The 15,471-nt window shown below is 34.1% G+C and overlaps 1 protein-coding gene across 12 annotated transcripts in view; it reads left to right on the forward strand.

Moving 5' to 3' along the window:
• Hdac9 (histone deacetylase 9) overlaps positions 1-15,471 on the forward strand; it is a 701,371-nt gene that overhangs the window by 379,668 nt on the left and 306,232 nt on the right. The gene's annotated exons all lie outside the window — the stretch shown is intronic.

The following is a 15,471-nucleotide window of genomic DNA, read 5'->3' on the forward strand; positions in this document are numbered from 1 at the left end:
GCTGCCTAACATGTTGGACTGCAGAGCTGTCCACATGATACTGGAACAGTTATTATAAAGGAATTTCCTAGAGTTTGTACAGAACTAAGCAGTAAAATAAGGGACAACTCACATTTTCACCATGTATTCTCATTTTAGTGTATAAAACTAAATCCTAAAATTTTTATTAAAATGTATCTTTACTTTTTCTTAATCCTTTTGTTCCTTGGTGTGTGGTATTGAGAGGAAGGGGATATATTGGATTCAGTAGTCATTTATGTCTACTTGAAAAGCAGACTCTAATTATGAAAATACAAGTCTAAGAAATACCACTTTCATGTCAAGAATTACCTTATGTTCCCCATAATTACTGTTTTGCTGTTCTCTAAATCAGATTTTTCACTTATAAGTCTGTTACCAATTGGGATAATTGATAGATATCACTCAAAAACTAATTATAAACAGGCCCATTGAGCATGGGGGCAAGAAAGAATGTTTCATATTTCTGAGGATGACAGAGGTGGAGCGATTACTTTTATGTTCATTAAGTGAGAAAATTCAATGAAACCCCTCAGGATTACAAAAGAATCCCACACTCTGATATTAAATATAAAAAACATTTTAAAGGTAACTTCAGTTTTGGAGATGATAAATTTGAAAATAGACCATATAATTTCTCAGCATTGAGAGATACTTAAATGGCCCCTCAAATATAAGTCAGCAAACACTTCCTCTACCTGCCCCAATATTCAATAATAAGAGGAAGGAAATATGTATAACCCAATACAACTTACCTCATGAAACAAATAGTCAAGGAAAAAAATGAAAGCAGGAGTTTTTGATCAGAACACAGAGATTTGTCTCCTGGGCCTTCTTAGGATTTTACTGGCAAGTTGACAACTTGCTGAGAATGATAACATTCCCAAATCTGGAGAGAAGAAAACAGGGTGGATACCCTAAGCACGTTTGGTTATTCTTGTTTTCCCTTGTAACTGAGGAATATAGAAAGGATTCTGGGACAGAAACTGGTGAAATGGAGGAAGGTGAACAAATATGCTATGCTCTCTTTAAAGAAGAGAAGGCTTCAAAGCAACATTTTAACTGGGGAGATGTGCCTTAGCACCTTGGGATGAGGTGCCCCTTTCTCCACTAGTGATCTTAGAGATCCCAGCAAGAAGAAAACCATTAACTCATTGAACCCAGAGTTGTCTAATAATGCTCCCCAGAGCAGCACCTCTTAAGAAGAACACAGATTCCACAAATAAAGATCTTGAAGATGAGAATGCTAAAACAATAAAATTAGATGAAAAGGGAGATTTAGAAAGACAAAGGTCAAATGACAGAAAAGATTATTTGTGCCCCAGAAGTTGGTATTCTAAAACAATGAAGCAGAAGGAATATTTATAAAAATGAAGAAAAATGATTTCATTGAAAAAGAAAAGGGAAACGTGCATATTGAAAGAGCTCCTCATGTTTTAGGGAAGTTCGATGTAAGTACTTAGTACTGGGTCATACCTGACTGGCTAATGACAAATAATTCTTCAGGTGTTCAGGCAGGGAAATTCGAGCCTGTGGTCAGGGAGGTTGGGAGGAAGGCACTTCATGGGATTTAGGAAGACTTGTCAACCTTCACACTTGATGATGGAACACAGTGAAGAAAATTTCTGAAGTTCTTAAAGAAAGGCACCCCAGTGTTATACTCAGCTAAGATGTTACTAAAATACAGAGAAAACAGATGGACAAAGTAGGAATCCTCAAACATAAAGGAGACTGCTTGACAATGAAACCCACCGAATGAAGAGAGGAGCCGAAAACATAAGCTAAATTCAGAAGGGGAGAAAACTTTGTGAAAGTCATGGGGGGCGGTGATGAATTCATTTAAACAATATGTGACTGTGGTTATAGGAAAGAAAGCAAATGTTATAAAGTAGGGCAATGTAGACATATTAATAAAACAAACCAGTGTGAGGTGTTGGGGAGAGGTGAGATGGAAAGATGTGAGAGGTGCTGATATCCCTCTTTTTCCTGAGCAGGAACAGATTCTCTGTTGCTTAAAATAGAAACATATAGTTTAAAAAAATATTCCAAACATTGATTTAAATTTTTTTAAAAAAATTATTCAACCTTAAATCTTTTTGGAAATAGTATCTCTTATGATGAGGAAGCATGTTTATAGTTCCTTCAAATATAGTTTTAAATCTGCTAAATTGAGTTAAATTTAAATTCAGGTTTTTTTTTTTTAATAATATGGATTAGGTCTTACTTTGATAAAGGTATTATTTTTATCTATCCATTCATGTCCTCAACAAATTCATGTACAGAGAGAAAAAAATCAGGAAAGATTTTGTTTTTGTGCTTTGGTGAAGGGGAGGAAGTTTGGTTGTTATCAATTTTTCTTTTTGTATTTTGTGAATTTTTATAATAAATAGGCATATATCTTCTAAAAAGTATCCCGTTCATCTTCACACACAAAGTACTAACAGTGATTAATTGTAGTATTAGGTATCTTAGGTTGTTTTCCACTGCAAGTAAAAGAAAACTTTGGTCAAAATGACAAACTAGGACTTTTATCATCTAATAAAACTGGGTGGTCAGGCACTACCAGGTACTTGGTAATGTCAACAACATTCAACTCCTTCATGTAGCTCCACTATACTAGTTGTTTGGGGTTCTGTGATCATAAGGTTGGTTCTCCAATGGTCACAACCTCACTATAGCAGGTCAAGGCATCCTGGCTATTGGTACATGACAAATTCCAGAGACAAAGAAGGGAAACTTTGCTTCTTAGAGGTATCTTTTTAAGAAAAGAATCTTAACTGGAACTTCCCAAGCAAATTATCCTTTATAACTCATCGGCCCAAATAGCATTCATTTCCACTGACCCATTTTTCAACAAGTTTTGAGAAGGGTGGGGGTTCTAGATGATGCTGGAATGGCAAATATATGAACCTAATCAAGTTTCTATTAGGAAGAAGAAAGAAGGATCAGGAATAGAAGTTTGCTAAGTACCAGCAGTATTTTCCACAATGTGTACATTGGTGATCGAACGTTTCTTCTCTGCATTATTCCTTAGTGTTTAATTTGAAAACCAAAATCAGCAAATGGATGCTGATTTTAACCTTCAATTGAATTGTGAATGCTACTTCATTTTCATGATATTTTACTATTATTAAATATTTTATGTTTCTTAGTACTATCCATTATTAGATAGGGTCCCCTAATAAAAGACTGAAGTACATAATTATAGAAGAAAACTAAATTTTCTAGGCTGTAATAATTTATTAGAAAGAAAGAAAGTCAAATTGCTGCCTGATATATTATAGGTATTTATAATGTACTTCAATGGAGTATTCTTTTAAAGTTGGCTCTCAGGGAAACAACAAAGTTTTAGAGAAATTTAATAATATATGAATTGTTTTCAATATACCAAAGAAAGATGATCTTTAAAATATTCAGAATGCAGTGTCTTTGCCAGTAGGTTGTCATAATTGCATTTTAAGAATAATGAACAATTTTTACATTATGGAAAGATAACTACATTTTAACTTTTTTTCCTGAATTGGAATACATTGAAAAAAACCTAATTGAAATGAGAGTTTATGAAATTACTTTTTAGAAGTTTGAAGATGAAATTAAAAGATACATTGGCATGTGCTTCCAGTCAGTGTGCCTGTGCTGTGGTATCCTATTCTTAAGAGGAAGTTGAAGTGCCAGTGGTTAGCTTGGGATGCAGCGTGTGTGAGATGTCCTTGCTGTTGGTAGCACCCCTGTCCCCCCTCTATCCCCTCCCCTCCTTATCTTCCCTCCCTCCCTTCCTTCCTTTGTTCGTTCCTTCCTTCCTTCCTTTCTTTCTGGTACTAGGGTTTAAGACCGGGGCACTCTTCCACTGAACTACATCCCTAGCTCTTTTTATTTTTTATTTTGAAACAGGGTCTCACTATGTTGCTAAGACTGACATCACATTTGTAATCCTCCTGCTTCAGCTTTCCAAGTAGTTGGGTTTACAGACATGCCCAACTGTGTCTGGTTAGTTTTCCTGTTTTCTAATTCCAGAAGGTTGGCAATAGGGAGGCAGAAGAACTAGAAAATGCCTTGTATTTCTAGTTCAGTTCTTTTTCAATTAAGTCAGTTATACAAAACATACGTAATTTAAACAACATTTTTTACAACAGCGACTGATCTATCCTCTTAAGTGTTAATCAGATACTTTATGTTTAGGGTTACTCTAAACTGCTGTGGTTCACAAATATAAAACAAAGCTATTCTTATAAGAAGTTATTTTTATAAGAATATCTTATAAAGTTATTTTTATAAGAATATCTTTTCCATTCATTATCATAATGTTAACTTTTCCACAGTGAAGTAAGTGATGGGTCTTTTATACATAGCATTTTTTAAATACCCAATAATTAAATCCAATAGAAACCACTTTTAAGGAAGAAAGAAATTTACCAGACCACAGAATGTAACTAGTCACTTACTTATGATTGAGCTTTTGCATGCTGATAAGGTTGGAAATACCCACAACTTTATTTTCCTGCTTCTCCTCATGGTCTACCACTTGTGTCATAAATTTTTAAATTCATAGTTTTTGTTCATTGTTGACCCAGTTGCAGTCATGTGAATGTTATCTGCAATTTGTTTTAGGTAAATTTTGATGAGTGTCTAAGGCATGACATTTCCAAACTGGCTTCAAATACGAGAATGTCATGAAGTTGTTTCAAAATTTGAAACTTGAAATTAAAATCAAAATTGAAATAAACCAAATTAAAACCAAAAGCCAGCCCACAAAAAGCAAAAGATTCCACTGAATTTTCTTTAAATGACATTGTAGTTTGGGAGTTCTTCCTTTAGTAAAACATTTATTGCAAAAGTTTTCAGGGAATTTCATGTAGGGTGACCTAGAAAAAACTCTTGATGAGTTGAACATCATTATAACTTTATTCTTAATGATGCTTTTAAAATCTCTTTATAATTAAAATTCAGGTGTGTATTTTGAATCTAAAGGTATCACTACCAGTTACTCTTTTCATGGTTTTATCTGCTATACTCCTGTCTGTTTTCTAGTTGTTTAGTGAAAAAAAAAGTCAGTGATCAGACTTTTTTTTTTTTTCAGTCTTCTTGGTATAATAGCTAATGTGATCTAATATTATATTTATATAATAGTTAATAATATTGATATAATAGCTAATGTTTCAAGAGTTTCTCTGTACCAGGCATTGCCTTACCACTGAGCTTTGGAGATTTATACTTTATAGCTGAGGAAACTGGTTCAGAAAGGTAAGGCGCTTACTGATTTTAATGATTTAGTTGTGAGGTATACCCCAAAAGCTCATGTATGAGACAGTGTAAGAAAGTTTAGAGGTGAAATAATTGGGCTATGAGAGCCTTAATCTAATTAGTGAATTAATTCCCTGATAGAGATTAACTGGGTGGTAACTGTAGGCAGGTAGGGTGTGGGTAAAGGAGGTGGGTCATTGGGAGCATACCCTTGGGTATATATTTTGTCTGTGGTGAAGAGAGCTCTCTCTGTCCCATGTCCTAAGTCACTTCCTCCACCAGACTATGCTGCTGTGATGTTCTGCCTCATCTCAGTCCCCAAAGACTGGAGTTTGGTGGTCCACAGATAAGACCACCGAAACCATGATCCCTCAAATAAACTTTTCCTCCTTTATTTGTTCTTGTCAGGTCTTTTGGTGACGGCAGCAAAAAAGCTGACTGAAATACTCATGATTATCAGAGGTAGGAAATGGCAGGCTGTGGTTTCAACTCCTATAACTTTTGCTCAAAAAGAAAAAAATATTCAGCATAGGATAATTTTATCCATGTCTGTTGGGTAATAAAAATGTGGGATCAGCTGTATTTATAAACAAACACCTATGCAGATTTCTTAATCCTGGGAAAATTAAGGTACAAGCAGGAAACCATAGTGAAAGTCTTGCTGGAAGAGCCTCACTTCACATTCTCCATGCTTGATAATTGTAATTGGAAGAAGTTAACAGATTCCAGGGCTGCAGTGAGCTTAGGGAAACATCCAAAGTTCTATGAGAGTGGTCTCTGTCCTGGGGCAGATACTCTGGTAGAACCAGCGTTCCTAATGCATATGATATCTGTTTGCCAAGGTTTTACAATAAACAGATCAAAGGGTAGCCCAGCTTTAAAACAGCACATTATTACTAATGTATTTTAGTAGGACAGCATTTTTTGAAATATTAATTTGATGGGATTCATTTCTTTTGGCCAGAATGTTAAAATGATGTCCACCTTGGTCTTTATCTAGAAATGTGAAATTAATAAAGTCTGTGTACCCATTCAAATCCTGATTTCAGTGTGCAGTGTGAAATTCTTGAGCTCTAATAAATGTCTGATCTAGCTAAGTAAATTCAAGTTCTGTTTAATTTGTCTAATTCAGGTCCAGTTTGGACTTTCAGGATGAAAATGAGTGGTAATATTTATATATTGTCATGTTATATTTTACTTTATCTTGAGTTAAATTTTACTTTTTTCTGATGGAAATTTTATATTCTGTAGGTCACTTAACCATAAAATTTACCAGTTACATAGTGAAGTTTAAGAAAGAGCCAACTCTTTGGTTTCCATCAACCAATTTTATACTTTTATTTGCTTCAAGAAGAATCTTGAGCCAGATCTTTATAAATCAATGTTATATTGATTATCTTATTAATGACCAACATAATTTATTGCCATCTTGGGGGAAAGAGGCTTTCAGATCATTATACGCATTAGAACCTGCAGATGCCCACATGTCTGTGCCTCTCTTTAGCAGGCTGACTCCTTTGGGTCAGTTATTCTTAGCCTTGGTATTTCTATCTTATGGCATCGCAGGTCTAAGATTAGCTTGTTAGGCGTTATCATGCCATCTGAGTTACCTCCTAATATAACTCTACACTGGAATGATTATTTATAGAAAGAGCATTCTGTCATTTTTGGGTTATTTCTAGTAGTTTAAATAAAGAAGAATAACATTCAAGTGAAACCACAGATTCCTTCCTGCTGCCAAAACAACATGATAACTGTCTGCTTAAGGGGCAATAATGTTGTTTAATGAGTGCTTAGGGCAATTGCAGAATTCTTTTTATCCTGGCCACCTTGAGAGAAAGTGGAGGTCTTGGGTAGCAATGTATAATGCTTGTAGAAAGGCAAGGAGGAGACCTCGATGCTTTCTGTCACAGAGCACAGGAGACTGCTTGATGATGACAGCAAGAGACACACAGGGTTATTTTTAGAAACAGACATTGCTAAGCTTTCTGTTTGGTGTTAATATCACTCATAAACAGGGCTCCTTGGGACTGTTGACCCTTCCAGTGACTATGGCTTTTCATGACAGCAGGCACACACAAAAGAATGATTCTATTATTTTTAAAAAATCGTGACTCTTAAATAATCAAACTTCTATTAAATTTCTCGAATAGATTTAGAGTATTTCTTTAAATCCCTAAAGACTGGGTTTAAGAGATGGTTCTTGAAAAACAATTGTTACATTATAAGCACAATGAATATACAGGTTGTCTATAAGGTATAGGAATATAGATGAATATATATTCGTATTATTTCATAATAAATTATAGTATCCATAAATATCATCTGTGCATCTAGCATTATAACAGTATATATAATAGTTATAAAAGATATTCTGATTAAGATGTATTAATTTAATTTGCCTATTTAAATAATGAGATACTATATTAAGCATATGAAAAAAGTTAAGAATGAGCCTCTATTCAAGTATAACAACTCTTACTGAACTATTACTTTATAAATACCATAAATGCACAGTTTTACATGTGAAAAATTTCTTAGTTTACCTCATGTGTGTTTAATTCAATCTTACTAACTGATTCTTTGCTCTCAAATTAGAATTTTGATTTTAATGTTAATATTTTCATTTGATATTTATTGATTAAGTCATTGCTAGATCAAAATGTTAAAATGGTATATTAATACAATTCATGAGTTATAATGACTTGGAATGGATAACTAATGAGGTTCTTTAGGAATATTCATAATTTTATCATTTCTTATAAACTGAACAATAACATTTACTAAAATGCCATATTCTTTTTAGAAGGTAAATATTTTTGTTTGTACCCAGTATAAGGAATTCTACTGACCATTTGGCATTTTCAAAATGATAGACAAAACCATGAAATACATAGCAATTAAAGTGTATCTTAAAAGAAACCAAATGTAAATATGTGCAGCAGATAGACATGGATATAGTTGAAGGAACCTGTGCATTTGACCATTCTTGTAATTATCAGGTTGAGGTTTCAGAGGTGATGAAATTGTTTGGAGTTTTGGGAGCTGATGTGAAATAATCATTCATCTGTTCATTTTTTCACTCAAGAATATTTGAAAGCTAACCACATGCCAGGTATTATTCTAGGCACAGAGGACACAACTGTGAAACTGAACAAAGAAACACCTGGTTGACTGTTCAACTGAATGATGGATGGATAATTCTACTTTAAATAGTAATAAGTGCTAAGATAAAATAGGGCAGTGGGGTAGAAAGTGATTGATGTATCAGGAGCACTGTTAACTCGGGTAGTTAAGTGAAGCCTTTTGGGAAGGCTAAACCATGAAGGACATCTTTCAAAAAAAAAAATAAATAAGCCTTCCCTCAGCATTCCTTTTGGTCTAAGTTCCATAGAGTGAAATCTCTGTGAGAGAGAGTAGAAAATATTCTGGAGTTATTTTAATCTCTAGTTACCTCTGCCTTATGGAAGCAATGGGGAAGCTTTAGCAGTAGTTAAGTGATGGAGCCAGAGGAATGCTGTTATACAAGGTTGTCTGTTTTCCAGAGAGACAGTGGAGTCAGGTGGCCTCTGTGGAGGATTAGTGTTATTGACTGTAAGCGAAGGCCCTTTCTGAGTTCTTTATCTTTCCCTGTTTCTAAAGGTTCATCTTTGTCCTTCGTTCCAGCTGTAACTTCAGCTGTGCTGAAACTTCTTCCCCAAGCAACATGAGCTTGGTAGTAGCCCAGCAAAACCAAGTTTCTCTTTGCTGGGGGCCACAAAAGAAGGGTAGGAATCAATCATCATCAGCTCAAGTTGGAAGTCTGAGAACATCTCATAAATGCAATATTACACACTTTTTAAAGGGAAAGAAATACAGTATTCATTACACAAGCATTTGTTGTATACCTACTTTGGGTTAGGCATTTGATTCATGTAAATCATGGGTCAAATAGTACCTTTGTTAATTGACGGGAAAACTACAAGTTCCAAACAAAATGTTTAGAATACATAGTCTTCATTGTGTTGGCAAGTGGCTAGATTTGTGACAAAAATTACAATAGTTGAGAAGGAAGTATTTCATGGAGGTGACAGATCTATTTTTTAAAAAAAGAAGAAACAGCAGTGTATGCTAAGAGCCATTTCCCCTACACATTGTGCTTTCTCATGGATGGGGAACAATGATGGATATGCACAATAGGTTGGACAAACATTTTTGAGGGACTGACACATTATCTCACATGCTTGATACCTCATGGGGTTTTCCCTTGGCATTCCAATTGGTCTAAGTCAAATAAAATGAAAGCGTAGCTAAAACAGAGCAGGAAGTGTTCTGAAGCTATTTTAATCTCCACATACTTCTGCCTTGGAAGGGATGGAGAGGCCTGTATCAGCTCTCAGGAGAGGTAACCAGGGGAGGCTACCAGCCATAATTTACCCTTAAGAAGACCAGGATTGAGCCAAACTCCTGGCCAACATGCTTTGGGGATTCGTAGTGTAGCTTGAGGAAGAGTTAATAGCAATATCAGTTTATCCCCCAGCCCCAAATTGTCTCATTCAGTTAGTATTTTTACTTCTTGACAGCTGTATTTTTAAGTGAGGTATGTTGTTGATATACCCATTGATAGACACATGTCTACATATACACACATACCAATATCCAGGAATTTCCCTTCTCTGAGGAACCTTTCTGCTGTGTTCTAACTATTCACTGGGGGAACATCCTAACTCTTACAAGTCTTTTTTTTTTTTTGCAGGGGGATGGTGCTGGGGATTGAACCCAGGGCCTTGTGCTTGCAAGGCAAGCACTCTACCAACTGAGCTATATTCCCAGCCCACTCTTACAAGTCTTGATCAAATGTTCCCCAAAGCTCAACAGTCATTGGTTCCTTCTTGCCCAGTCATGTTTATTTTCCTCTTCCCCTTCTCCTTTTCTCTCTCTCTCCATTCCTGTGGGTCTTTACTACTCTCTTAGAACATTTCCATTTTCTGTTTTACATTGTGGTTATTTATGTACATGTGTCCCCATCCCCCTAATTAGTTATATTATAAGCTCTAAGAGGAAAAGGATCATGTTTTACTTCTATTTTTATTTCCTACAGTGCCTCACACATTGATCCCTGAGACTATTTTTAGCTGAATGAATGAGTGATTAAAGAGTACATTGTTATTGTGCAAAGTGTGTTTCTATTAATTTTATATAGTTTTTAGAAAGGATTCTTCTCTTATGTAGGAAATAACTCCTCAGTGTCTTTGTAAATTTGAAAAATATAGGTATTTTGGAGTGTTAGAGCCCTTCACTCAAAAATTAAAACCATTCATTATAGAATATAAGCCAAGAATGCCCTTCACTCCTTGAACTATATACATTTAAATGTTTCAGTTATTCTGAACAAATGGAATTTTGAAATATTCTTATTTAATTTTATTTTTCAATGAGTAATGCCAATAGAAATTTCATGAGATATGTTTCTGCATTCAAAATGTGAAGTGTGAAATAGCTAATTTAAGACTGCCTGAATATAAATGCATACTTTTTATCCAAGGAGAAGAATAAATTTAGTTGTGAAAATGATTACAGGTGTACTTTTGCGTTATTCAAATACCACTTCACATTTAATACTATTTTTTCCCTTCTGTGATATTTTTATGCAGACAATTTTCTTAGATAAAGAACAAAAATGGATGAATTTTTCACTTAACAATAGTATCAATTTGAAATAATTCTCCTCAGTTTGCTATTTAGAGCCCATCTACATTTATTCAGGCATTATTTAATTGGCCATATTCTTTGACAAGGAGGCAGGAAAATAAGATTTTTTTGATAAACAACTTAATAAGCAAATTTTGAATGCCAAGGGTATCTGTAATTTTTAAAATTATCTGAAGTAAAATGTCAGAATAGGGAATTCACATAGTGAGATATTAAGAAAAGACAGATGGAAGGGTGAATCAATCTCTATGCACAGCAATTCAAAGAGAAGAATGAAATAAATATATTTATGTCTGAGTGAGAAAGGAATGGTGAAGGGAATACGAAGTAGTATCCATAAGGAAAGACGAAATGCTTTTCTGGGTAGTCTCTTGCTCTGTTTTAGCTTTAAATCTCAGCATAAGTTAGGATAAGGGCATTAAGACTCAGGAAATTGAGTTAATTGATGATGTAAGTGTGGGCTAAGAGAGATGTATATTTAAACCAAATTTACAAGATAGGTGTTGAACCCAGCTTTTAGTACAGCACAGCAGAGCAGTATATCTTGGTGTCTCTCCGATAACTCAGCATGTGCTGACAATTGTGTTTTCTCATCATTATGGGTCCAAGATAAGTTTCTAACTGGAGTAATAATAAAATTGAGATGGAATAAATCAAGTTTGGTCTGATCTTGGATTTAGAATTTTCCCATTCCTATATTAAGCATTAGCAAAAATAATAATTTATTCATGCAGCTTTCCAGGGACTTTTGATGTTTGGAGCTATAAACTCAGTTCATTGAAATTGCTCTTTTTTTTTCTGGAAAGATTTTAAAATGTTAGGAAAAATTATCTGTGTATCAACTTAACCTAGCATGTTGCAAGAAGAAAAATAAACCTCAAACAGCTGGTGATAAAACATAATAAAAACCATGTTCTTAGTCTCATTCTGTTCATTATTCCAATAATAAATGAAAATTCTTCCACATTATTGACCTGTAAAGATCAATGATCCTGTTTCTTAACATCGTTTTCTCCCACACACTCCCACATGTATAAATATGGATATAACATTAGAAACCCTTATAAGGGTTCATTTTTAGATGACTAGAAACTATATGAAGTTGCTTTGTAGACATGAGAGACATCTTTCTATCTGATTATCCACTGTCCAGTCAGCTTCCTCAGACACCAAACTAACATGTAGTAGATATTATCTTCATGCTTCACTAGTCAGGTCTGTGAGATCCATTTTCCCCATATCCCTGCCAATACTAGATATTATCAGACTTTAGACATTTTGCCAAACTAAGAGATGAAAAATGATATGGTATTACTACTTTTTTATATGAATTTCCCTGACTAATGATGGACTTGAACAGTTAAATATGTTATTAGCCATTTTTTAAATGTAGAAGTAATTCGAGGAATGTAAAAATGGTTAAAGGGGAAAAGTCTACCAGTGAATGTCATCCTGTTAAGAGATTCTCTGAAAAAAAATAATAGGATCATCTCACTGGATTAAGAAGAACATTCAAGCACAATCTAGTACCCTTACAGGATGGAAACTGTTATTAAACTGAAAATAGAAGAGGAAAGTTAAAACACATTTTCTTTAATGTCAGGAGCTTGTCTTTGAAGGGCTTTGTCATGTTCCAAGATATAAACATTCAATAAGATTCAAGAGAATTTAAGGGTAAAGAAACCAATTGAACTGATGAGGAGCTCATCTAGATTGCTAGTCCATAGTCAGTGCTGTACAACATAAGAAATGGGAAGAATTGCTGTATCAGAAGTAACTAAACACAAAATGTAATAAAAACCAATAGCAAATATAGTAGCCAGACACTTTTACTAATGAAATTGTTGAAGGACATTTAAGAAAACATAATCAGATTTGAGAGATCATGTGTTCATGAATCGGAAGACTACATCCTTTAAAAAGCTATTTTTTAGAATTAATCTATACATCTCTGTCTTTAAAATATCTTTTGTTAAATAAATAAATGCTTGATACATAATAACAATCAATTATAATAAATGACAGTATATATAGTAAAATGTAAATCTCCTGTCCACCTCCCGTCCACATCAAGTCTACCAGTCATTCAGTTCCCTGCCTCAAAATATCAGTGTATCAGTTTCTTCTGCATTTTACATATGTTTTGTAAACCAGTGCAATTTCAGTTAAAATCCTAACAAGAATCTATTAGGAAGTGTTGCATACTGATTGTAATATTCAAACGTACCAGTTAGTGTGCACAAATGACAATTTTTAGAGCAACAAAAGGGGAGCATTTTAGGTAGATTTCAAGTCACATGAAGTTGTATCAATGATGGTTGTTTGCCCAAAGCAAAAATAGAATACATTTATCTTTAATAACTTTGTAAAATATCCACAACACAAATCTAACAGAAACAGGACAGAATGTTAATAAAATATTTTGGGACTAATTAATATATTCAGTTTGTAAACTTGTAGCAAAATGATTCTGTACTCAAATGTCTATTTTTGTAATGCTGCTGTTATCTAGTTGGACAGGTTACACCTTAAACTTCTGCAAAACTGATACATTGTGCAATGCATCATGGTTTTGTATTTTATGCAGTGCAGGAAGGAATTTTATGCAGGTATGGGGAGGATTTTAGTTAAGTGGAACTAAAGTAGGTGAGAGAAGTGCTTAATGTTTATGTTGATTACCAATTTTCAAAGGATACGTTCAGACCAATTTAAATAAATGATTCAGATTTAAGAATATCATTTAGAGACACAGAAGAGTGATGATTCATTCAAAGAAGAAAGGTAGATCACGCCATCTTAAAACTCACCAAAAGTGAGTTGCTGAATAGTATCTAGGAAGCTGAATGTAGAGTGAGTGTTAGCAGAGGCTTTAGTGACTGGAAGAGTCCAGCCATGCAAAAGTGGAAGGGAACCGTTCCACACAGAGGGGACAGTCAGGGGAAATGCCCTCCGACCTTTTGACTGTTCTCAGAATGAAGACCAGTGGGGCTGCTGCATTTTCAACAAAACAGAGGGTTTTGGGGTTTTGGGGGGTTTAGACTAGAATCGGCCACCATCTGTGTGATAGTAGAAAATGTAGTTGTCTTCTCTTGGCATCTGTAAGCCCTGAGACAGTGCCTGGATTATCATTAGTATCACTGGTATCTTCTAAAATGTTAGCAATTTGGCTTGTTAATGACCTAAAACAGATCAGGTCACAAGACCATATCTTTCTTGTGTAGTGAAAGTAATTTTGATTAAAGGGACAAATAACTCCAGTGATAATGGGTGTGTTGATACTATCAATTTATAATAATACAAATTTTAGTTTTAAACATTAATTGAGCTCTAGTTAATTTGAACTTTTTTGCTTATACCGAAACTTGTGCTATGTATGACTTTGGTTTTGGACCTTTTCACAAGCATGTTGTGATCTGACCTGTTTTCAAAGAACTGTTTAGTAATTGCTATGACTTGTCTACCTTAGTTTGATACTTTACAGCAAACAAAATCATTCTCTCTTTATATGTAGCATGCATCAATAATAGGTAAACATTTTAAGAAATGTGTCATTAGGCAATTTCAATGCTGTGTAAATGTACTTACATAAACCTGGATGGTATAGTCTACTACACACCTGTGGAATTTAGTGTAGTCTATTGTTCCTAGCCTACAAGCCCATATAGCATTTTGATGTATTGAGTAGGCAATAGTATGACAACTGTTAGTATCTGTGTATTTAAACATATCTAAACAAAAAGGTAGAGCAAAAAATACTAGATGAACAGAATTTTTCAGCTTCATCACAATCACATATGTGGTCTATCATTGGAGAAAACATCATTATGTGAATATGACTGAATGTGTGTGTATATGCATGGACATACATAATGCATGCATTATAATTGAATAATTATTCTATCTCTGTAGCAAGAGTCATGTCAGTCTCCTAATGGAAATACATGGTAATAGGAGGAAAATATGAGTATATACTAAATTTCTTATACTTAGAACTAGATATTTGATTTCCATTTTAGTAATAAAGGTAATCATTTGATTATTGGAAACTTAAGGTTTTTTCATCTTACAAATTGAGCAGAAATTTCAGTTTAAATAGCACTATAACAGCAATGACTATAAAAAAAGTAAATATTTCAGTCAAAAACTATAATGAATGTTGCCACTGAATATAATGAATTGCTACAGGTCAGCTGCTTAATAGTTAAGGAATTGTTTTCACTTTTTTCTCCCAATTTATTTTAATTGGGATGATTTTCTGTGAAACAACAGTATTTTGGAATAAGTATGTCAGTCCTTGGGAGGTTTTTATTCATAATATTTTCTAAATCCCAGTTTATATGTTTAAAATTTTAAAAAGAGAGAGAGATTACATTGGTTATTGGTTCTAAAGTCACATTTTATTGGGTTTTACACCTACTATGGGTGATATTTAGATGATGCCAAAGCTACATGTTGCAATCAAGATAACAAGAGTATTTTTCTTCTTTTCCATTCCAATCTTTTGAAATGTAATGCATGGAA

Source organism: Sciurus carolinensis, chromosome 8 (genome assembly GCF_902686445.1).
Source record: "Sciurus carolinensis chromosome 8, mSciCar1.2, whole genome shotgun sequence".
NCBI classification, from domain to species: domain Eukaryota; kingdom Metazoa; phylum Chordata; class Mammalia; order Rodentia; family Sciuridae; genus Sciurus; species Sciurus carolinensis.